We start from the raw sequence: 8,933 nt of genomic DNA on the forward strand, positions 1-8,933 counted from the left end.
AAGTCAGTTCATTTATAAAACTTATATTGCACAATCCTCATATTAAAATTTAAATGTTATATTTAACTGATTTAACAATGTAAAATAAAATAAAAACTCCAGACTACGGACTGCAATGATGTTTCTATCCGAAAAATTGGAAGGATTCCCAGGTACAACACTACAAAACACATCCTTGAATGCATAAAAACCAAGGGAGTCTTAATGAAGCACTCCTAATACTATTCAAATTTAATCTTAAGGACACTTCAATGTGAAAAGTCATTAATGGACCAAACTCTTTTCTTTATGTACTCTTATGCTATTATATCATTATTATAGTGGGGTCCACAATGATTTAGAGATTTTGTCTAGTAAAAATACATTATTTTGCATGATACTATACCACTTATGTTACTTTTCATCTTTTGCTAATCTGCTGCAACTCTTCATGCTTTCGTCATGTTGTCGATGTTGTGTAGCTCTTTTTCTATCAAATTGTTTCAGTATTGTTCATCTCCTTCTACTAGTTCTGCCTCTTTTTATCTATCTTCTTCTTTTACCTTGTAAGACATATTTGATGTTTTTCCTATGAAATTCTTATGCTTCCATTAGGGCTGATAACGGACTTTTGTCTTGTTGTAAATATACATATGAATTTGATATTGTGAAGCATGATTTCAATTAATATATTTCTTGAGTCCTTGACCGTGATGGATTGGCCTTGGAATTTTCTTGTGTATTCTTTCATCCTATCTTTACCCGCCCTGCTCTTCTTAATCCCCCGGAGATCATCAAACTTGGGTCACGATCGGCTTCCTCCTGGACCACCGGGACTGCCCTTGTTTGGCAATATGTTTTGACCTCGGCACAATGCCACACAGGACGCTCGCTGAGCTAAAACACAAGTTTGGTCCTGTAATTTGGCTAAGAGTTGGTGCAAGAAACACCATGGTAATTCAATCTGCTAAAGCTGCCGCCAACCTTTTCAAGAACCATGACATCTCATTAGCAGGACGCCCCACGACTGAAGCAAGCCAAGTTTATGACTACCACAAAGGTTCATTAGCCCTAGCCCCTTACGGCTCACACTGGCGTGTGTTAAGGCGGTTAGTCACGGTTGACATGCTGGTGAACAAGCGCATCAATGAGACGGGTTTCGTAAGGAAAAAGTGCCTTGAAATATTGCAATTGTGGATAGAAGAGGAGGCGTCAAAACTGAAAGAAGGGCACGGAGTTCATGTGGCAAGGTTTGTGTTCCTTATGAGCTTCAACCTTCTTGGCAACCTCATGTTGTCTAAGGACTTGGTGGACGCGAATTCGAAAGAAGGGTCCGAGTTTTTTACAGCAATGACTGGAATGATGGAGTGAGGTGGCTTGATCCGCAAGGCTTGAAGAGGAAGATGACAAGGGATCTCGGAAAAGCTTTAAAAATTGCTGCTAGGTTTGTGAGGCAGCGCATGAAAGATAAGCAGCTGGGTGGAGTGAGAACTAGGGATTTCTTGGATGTGTTGCTTGAGTTTGAAGGCAACGGGTGATGAACCAGCCAAAATTTCTGGTCATGATGTCAATATTTTCATATTGGTAAGTGATGATAAGTTGTATTTATTTAATTTTTCATCCAATATAGAGTATATAATTAAATACCTTAATCAAGTCCTAATTAGCCATATGTGCTTACCATTCTATTAAGTTCATAAAATTGGTGCTAATTACTTAAAGTTTTGAATTATATTAAAGTTGGGTTGAGATCACATAAAATGTTGTATCAATGTCATACATAAAATTCTTTGACCAATCGTTCGGTTAAATATATGTTTAGTGTAATTCGGTCATAGTATGTGCTCTACATCACCCAATTATAATTTAGAACTTCTTAAAGTCATCCAAATGCATGTAACAAACATGTAGGGAGCTGTTACATTGATGCTGGCTTCAAAAGATTGTAGAGGATAATCCTAAATTTTGTGATGGTTTGTCGATTTGAGGAAAGCACAATGTCTAAATTGGAAATAGTAGTTTGCATCTTATAATGAGTATTTTAAGTTATGGAGAGGTTAAGGACTTTCCTACAAATACCTTAAATGTTGGGAAATATGCTCAAGTTTTAGCACATTACTTACAAAAGTCCTAACATATATATATTTTTAAAGACTTGACATTGAAAAACAACTACTCTCATATGAAGTATAATTTCATAAGATGGACTGTGCACACGATTAAAGATAGTCAACCTAGTACTGGATCCAATTATTAAAGGTTAGACTAAAGAGTAAGTTGATCATCGAGGAGAATGAGGCTAAAGCCAACATAACTAATGGATTAGCCGGGCAGAAACCTAACTTAGTTGATTCGAGATCCTATGGTCTAAGTTCAATAGGCAAACTGGTTGGGCATGATTTAAAGAAGTTAACACATTATATACCTCATTCCTATGATGGAAGAAAGGTGTTGTAGTTTTAGGTGTATATTTATACTTAATGACATTGACATCTTATAATAAATAAGAGGAGTAAAGCAGACTATTCTTAATCAATAGTCACCTATGTGAGAGTAGAAGTGAGATCGCTTCTATAAGAATGAGATGGCTAAATTCTCTAAAGGTTTTATGAATCTGGGATTTTTCCAAGACCAAAATGAACACAATCTTATGAACCATTATATATTAGGATAAAAGATGTGTATTGGTTATTGTCTTAGTTTACCATACATGGTGAACAGTTCAATGTCTCCTATACACACTACTTCACTAGTAAATCCGATAAGTATTCATCAGGGTAGGTTCAAGTTCAAAAGATATATTTCCCGATGCATCTCTTGTTCACCTGTGTTCTCATATTCTTCTAATTTTTCATTCATGTAGGAGATTGTTGGAACTTATATATTATAATTATTATAATATTTTATTATAAAATATATATGAAAAATAAGAGTCAATTAAGTGTTAAAAGTTATGTATCAAAGGGTGCCGTAAGGGGAGCAATCCCCTTTAGTGATGTGTCTGTTGAAGTGTATTACTTAATTACCTAAAACCCAAAAAGATACATCTCCGAGGCATACGGTATATTGGGTTCTATAAATGCTTAAGAACTATTGTCTTTAAAAAAAAAATAAAGAAAGAAAAAGTAGAGTTTTCTCCGATGTCTTTTTATCATTGTTAGTCAAATTTTGAATCGTGACTTGAGAATACGGAATATATAAGGTTCTGCTTCGACTTTAAATTATAGATTGTTGAATCTTGAGAGACGAACGCCTACCAAACTACTAGCACAAAATAGGGATGAAATTCTATTTTTAGGACATTGCATTTATGTAAGCCTCAATCTCCAAATTCGTTGTATTTCTTACTTTCTCTCTAGTTGTTTATATTAACCTTGTGCACAATTAATGTTATGATTTGCTTGATGACTATTATCATTAAAATTCTTTTATTATTTTCATATTTTCTTATTTTCTTATATTGCATTCTTGAAACGATACTTTGCTTTGTCACACATATTTGGATTTAGATGCACCAAACGGCTTAATCTTTCTGTTCAAAAGTGGCCACAGAATTCGTAGACTTATACTTCTGTTGAACAGGAAATATTTCTGGCTTGCTCGGAAACGACGAGCAGCACAATAGAATGGGCACTGACCGAGCTGCTATGCAACCCGGAGAAATTAATCAAGGCCAAAGCTGAGCTCACTCAAGTGATAGGTCCAAGCTGCAGAAAGGTTGAGGAGGGTGACATTGAAAAGCTTCCATACTTGCAGGGTATAATTAAAGAAACACTGAGATTGCATCCACCAATCCCATTCCTAATACCAAGAAAGGCTATGGAGGAAACCAAATTCATGGACTACTTTATACCCAAAAACACGCTAGTTTTTGTGAATGCTTATGCAATCGGAAGAGAACCCCGACGTGTGGGATGATGAGCCGGCATTGTTTAAGCCGGAGAGGTTCATAGGCACGAAATGGGACTGTAAGGGTCAACATTTTGAGTTCATTCCATTTGGAAGTGGAAGAAGAGTTTGTGCAGGGTTGCCACTAGCTCATAGAATGTTGCATCTCACTTTGGGGATGTTCCTTCACCAATTTGACTGGGAACTTGGTGGAGATGTTACTAGAGGCAACATTGATTGGAAGGACAAGTTAGGGATAACAATGAGGAAGTCTGAGCCGTCACTCAACACTTGGCCAAATGGTGTGGCGGGCCATAGTTTACGATCGTTTTTTTTTTTTTCCTTTTCCTTAACGAACGATATTATCTACAATAAAAGATGGAGGATGGAATAAGCCTTACAATAGGCTAGCAATAATGAGGTTTAAGTTCGCATTTAGCGAGAATCGAACCTAATACGTCTTACTTACAAGTAAAGAAGAATATCGTTAGACCATAGTACTAGTGGCAAATTATTCAATCGTATTTGTTAAAAATAATGATGTGACCGGTGATAAGTTACCGTCTTACCTATAAAAAAAAAAAAATCAAGTTCAAAGTGATCTCACATGTGTACAAATGAAGAAAAAATGTCACATTACTTGCATAACTAATTATATATTATCTCAAGGACTATCTTGAGAAAATGATTTCTGCACTATCGTTTTATGTTTCTGCACTCTTTTGTTTTTGTTAACTGGGTTGTCCTTGTCCTTAATGACCAAATGCGTTCTCAAAGTCCAAGGGATATATCCAATTATATGTTGCCATTTCAAGATCACCTGTTGGTAGATGTATAACAAAACTTCAAAGTTCAAACCTCTAAAGTAATTGTGTTATTTTTGACATAATCTAATAACAATACAATGGTTGGAAAGAATGTTGCCTTTACACCACAACATGGGTTCGAACTCCGTCGGCTCCCTAATCTAACATCTAATCTAATAAGTCTATCATTTGACAAAAAAATAACAATACAAATTCTAAAAACTGAGTAAAATATTACATCACAGCTAAAGAACAGATCGTAATAAATTCAATAATACTCATTATTACCATAACTAAACACTAATCCAACGGCTAATATTTTTAGACTTTCCCTTAAGATCTATCTAAAAATTGACAGAAAACTTTGCCCACTCTGCTCACGAGAATACAAATGCAAATAAAGTTTCCTTCATGCTTTGCACTTGCACACAATACTGCTGATTTTTAGAGACAAAAACGTTACAATGCTTCATTTCTTCAACTTAAGCGAGTGGAGTTTTCTTGTATGTTTTATCATCTTCTTTTCACCAGCTCTGCTCTTCTTGATCTGCTGGAGATCATCGAAATTGGGTCCCCATCGGCTTCCTCCGGACCAAAAGGATGGCCTGTACTCGGCAACATGCTCGACCTCGGCACAATGCCACACAGGACTCTCACTGACCTAGGACAAAAGTTTGGCCCTGTAATTTGGCTCACACTTGGTGTGAGAAACATTGTCAATTCAATCTGCCAAGGCAGCTGCAGACTTTTTCAAGAACCATGACCTCTCATTTGAAGAGCGCACAATAAACGAAACCGCAAGAGTTTATGACTACCTCAAAGGCTCACTGAGCTCCGTACGGCACACATTGGCGCGTGATGAGGCGGTTAGTGACAGTGGAGATGGTGGCAAACAAGCGCATCAACGAGACTGCTTTCATACGAAGAAAGTGCATAGACAACATGCAGTTGTGCGTTGAAGAGGAAGCCTCCAAAGTCGAAGAAGGGCGTGGCGTTCACGTGGCGCGTTTCGTGTTTCTTATGACTTTCAACCTTCTTGGCAACCTCATGTTGTCTAGGGACTTGGTGGATACGAATTCGGAAGAAGGGTTGGAGTTTTTAAGGAAATGAAAGGACTGATGGAATGGAACGGGAATGCCAACGTGGTAGATTTCTTTCCATGGCTGAGGTGGCTTGATCCGCAAGTGAAAGTTCTAGGATGGTACTAGTTTAACCTAAAGGGGGTTGAATAGGTTCCAATTTAAAAGTCCAATTCAAATTTCAATTTAATTTTCAGTTCTCAAATTAATCCACATTCACATCACATATAAACTATCCTACACATATGCAATTATAAAGATAAATAAAATGTGCACACGGGATGTAGGATTTTACGAGGCAAAACCCACCACTGGGAAAATCCTCGGGCTACCAAGCCAGGAAGCACTAAGAAAGAAAGAATACATAAAGACTTACAAAACTCATCAACTAGACACTCATACCAGTTGGCAGCTTTGTCTCCGCGCTTTGCTACTCGATCTTTCTTCAGTCTTCGAGTTGAAGTGGCACGACACTAACGCAGCCGTCAATCACCTTTCCCTCGAACTTTGCAGGATGCTAACTCGATCATGCAGAATGTTTATATGATGAAGTGTTTGTTTGAAAAACAATCAATTACGAAAATCACAAAGCTCATTTCCATAATTGATATTCAATTTAAAACCTCAAGAAAACCAGCATGAAAAATAACATTTTCTATTAAAAACTCATGCCCTTCGAACCACAAGCAACAGCCGTATTTAAATTGGTTTTCAATGCACACAAAACCCAAACTGATGTTTCTAACAATTCTATTCAATAAAATCAGTTTTTCATGCTTATTTGGCTCACCTTTTCACGTTCCTGACTTCCCATATATATATATGCAAAAGCATTGACCCTTTATCCTTTATCTGATAAGTACTACAAAGCAATCCATGTAGTTTAACAATTCTACCAACATGCAATCAGATAACTCCTCATGCAAACAGATAAGATTTGAAAACAAGTTTTGAAAAACCAGTTTTATCACACGGTTTGAAAGACAGGATAATTTGATTCTAGAAAAGTAAAACACACAAGAATAAAAGTCCTAACCCAAATACAATAATATATGGATATGGATGAATGTAGTTGGATGCATGCATGCAAACGTACCTGAATGATTATCGCGTTTTGGTAACATCTTCGCATTGAAAGTGTGAGAAACCTCCCTAGGCTAAAACTATTACAATTGTAAATATGTAACAAGTCTAAGCTATTATAGACTCAGGCATTTTGTCAGGGATTGCCAATTTTACCCTAACAGCAAGGCTTGAAGAGGAAGATGAAAAGGGAGCTTGGAAAAGCTATACAAATTGCCTCTAAGTTTTTCAAGGAACGCATCCAAGAGAGGGACGTAGGTGGAGAGAAAACTATGGACTTCTTGGATGTGTTGCTTGAATTTGAAGGAGACGGAATTGACAAACTGGCTAAAATTTCTGATCATGATCTCATTATTTTCATACTGGTAAGTTCTCTTTTTAGCCCTTAAACCTTCAAATTTCTTTAAAATGCTGTACTATTCATCAGGTTGATTCTTGTGTTAACGTGTGATCCAGATTCACAGTTTTGCAATATACATACTCGTCTATCTCGCAAGAGAACTGTAATTACCCTTCACATTTCACTTCTCAAGCCTGAATAGTGAAAAAATTTAAAATGTGTGGTCCGGTGCAGGAAATATTTCGGGCTGGTTTGGAAACAACAAGCAGCACCACAGAATGGGCATTGACCGAGCTGTTATGCAACCCAGCAACACTAATTGAGGCGAAAACCGAGCTCACTCAAGTAATATGTCCGAGCAGAAAGATTGAAGAGAGTGATATTGACAATCTTCCATACTTGCAGGGCATAATCAACGAAACGCTAAGATTGCATCCACCAATTCCATTCCTAGTACCAAGAAAGGCAATGCATGACACCAGATTCATGGGGTCCTTTGCACCCAAAGACACACAGGTGTTTGTGAATGCTTATGCAATTGGAAGAGATCGAGATGTGTGGCGTGAAGAGCCGATGTCGTCTAAGCCCGAGAGGTTCGTAGTGTTAGGAGTCTGTGACAGATGGCATAATTCTGTTGGTTCTGTTGGTAATAGTTGGATGAGAGTTAGTTGGGTGGGTTGTTTGTTAGAACTTACTACATATAACGAATTGTAAAGGAAGTTGAGATATGAATGAAATTGTGAATGTTCTCTGTACTCTCTCTGTGCAATCTCTCGAAGACGTAGCTAGGTCTTAACACGTAGGCTCAAAGACTGATTATAAGGGGCAGAATTATGAGTTGATTCCATTTGGAGCTGGGAGAAGAATGTGTGCAGGTATTCCTCTGGCTCATAGAATGCTGCATCTTACATTGGGGATGTTGCTTCAACGATTTGATTGGTCACTTGACGCAAATATTACTAGAGAAACTATGGATTGGAAGGACAAGTTGGGGATAACAATGACAAAATCTGAGCCATTGCTAGCAGTGCCTTAGGAAGTTGGGGATGCAAATGTTACTAGAGAAACTATGATTGATGCTAGACAACAATTTGGTGTTCTTGAATGAGTGATCTTAATCGACTTGTTTAATATTGAAATATCATACCGAATGTCAAACGTATTCATTGAATAATGTGACAGTGTTTCACTAATTCAAAAAATAGCCGACCCCACTTAGTGGGAAAAGGCTTTGTTGTTGTTGTTTCACTAATTCAAATTACGTAAAATACTAACGCAAGCATTGCCCCACCTAATTTGTAAACAAATTTGGTGAATGAATTTGATGATTCAAACGATAATGCTAATAGTATTGTATTATGTCAAATTGTTGCTCAACTATGTGCTACAAACAACGTTGTATTACAAAATGTGTGAAAGCTGTAAGTTTTCTTTTTTTTTTTTTTTTTTTTTTTTTTTTTTGGGGGGGGGGGAGTCTTAAAGAAGTAAGTTCTATGGCATTATTGAAGAATCATTGTGTAGAAAAAGATCAATTGATTGATCAGGCATGGTTTTTGATTAAAAATTTACATAAGAAAAAGTTAATCATCTAGATTTTTCCTTGTAGTTGGTAAGGGCCCAAACAATAGGGACGACGTGATCAACACATAGACAATTTCTGACCTTTGATACATATGAAGAACATAATTCATTGATACTATTACCAAAAGAGGAGTGATTTCCGCCTTTTCACCTCTTTGACTCCCCTTTTTTTGTGTC

The 8,933-nt window shown here is 37.0% G+C and overlaps 2 pseudogenes; both read left to right on the forward strand.

Annotated features, from left to right (window-relative positions):
• The first annotated feature begins 692 nt into the window (after positions 1-692).
• On the forward strand, positions 693-5,114 carry LOC126592177 (cytochrome P450 76A2-like; annotated as a pseudogene).
• A 23-nt stretch (positions 5,115-5,137) lies between these two features.
• On the forward strand, positions 5,138-8,368 carry LOC126593794 (cytochrome P450 76A2-like; annotated as a pseudogene).
• The last annotated feature ends 565 nt before the right edge of the window (positions 8,369-8,933 follow it).

This window comes from Malus sylvestris, chromosome 12, assembly GCF_916048215.2.
Source record: "Malus sylvestris chromosome 12, drMalSylv7.2, whole genome shotgun sequence".
NCBI classification, from domain to species: Eukaryota; Viridiplantae; Streptophyta; class Magnoliopsida; order Rosales; family Rosaceae; genus Malus; species Malus sylvestris.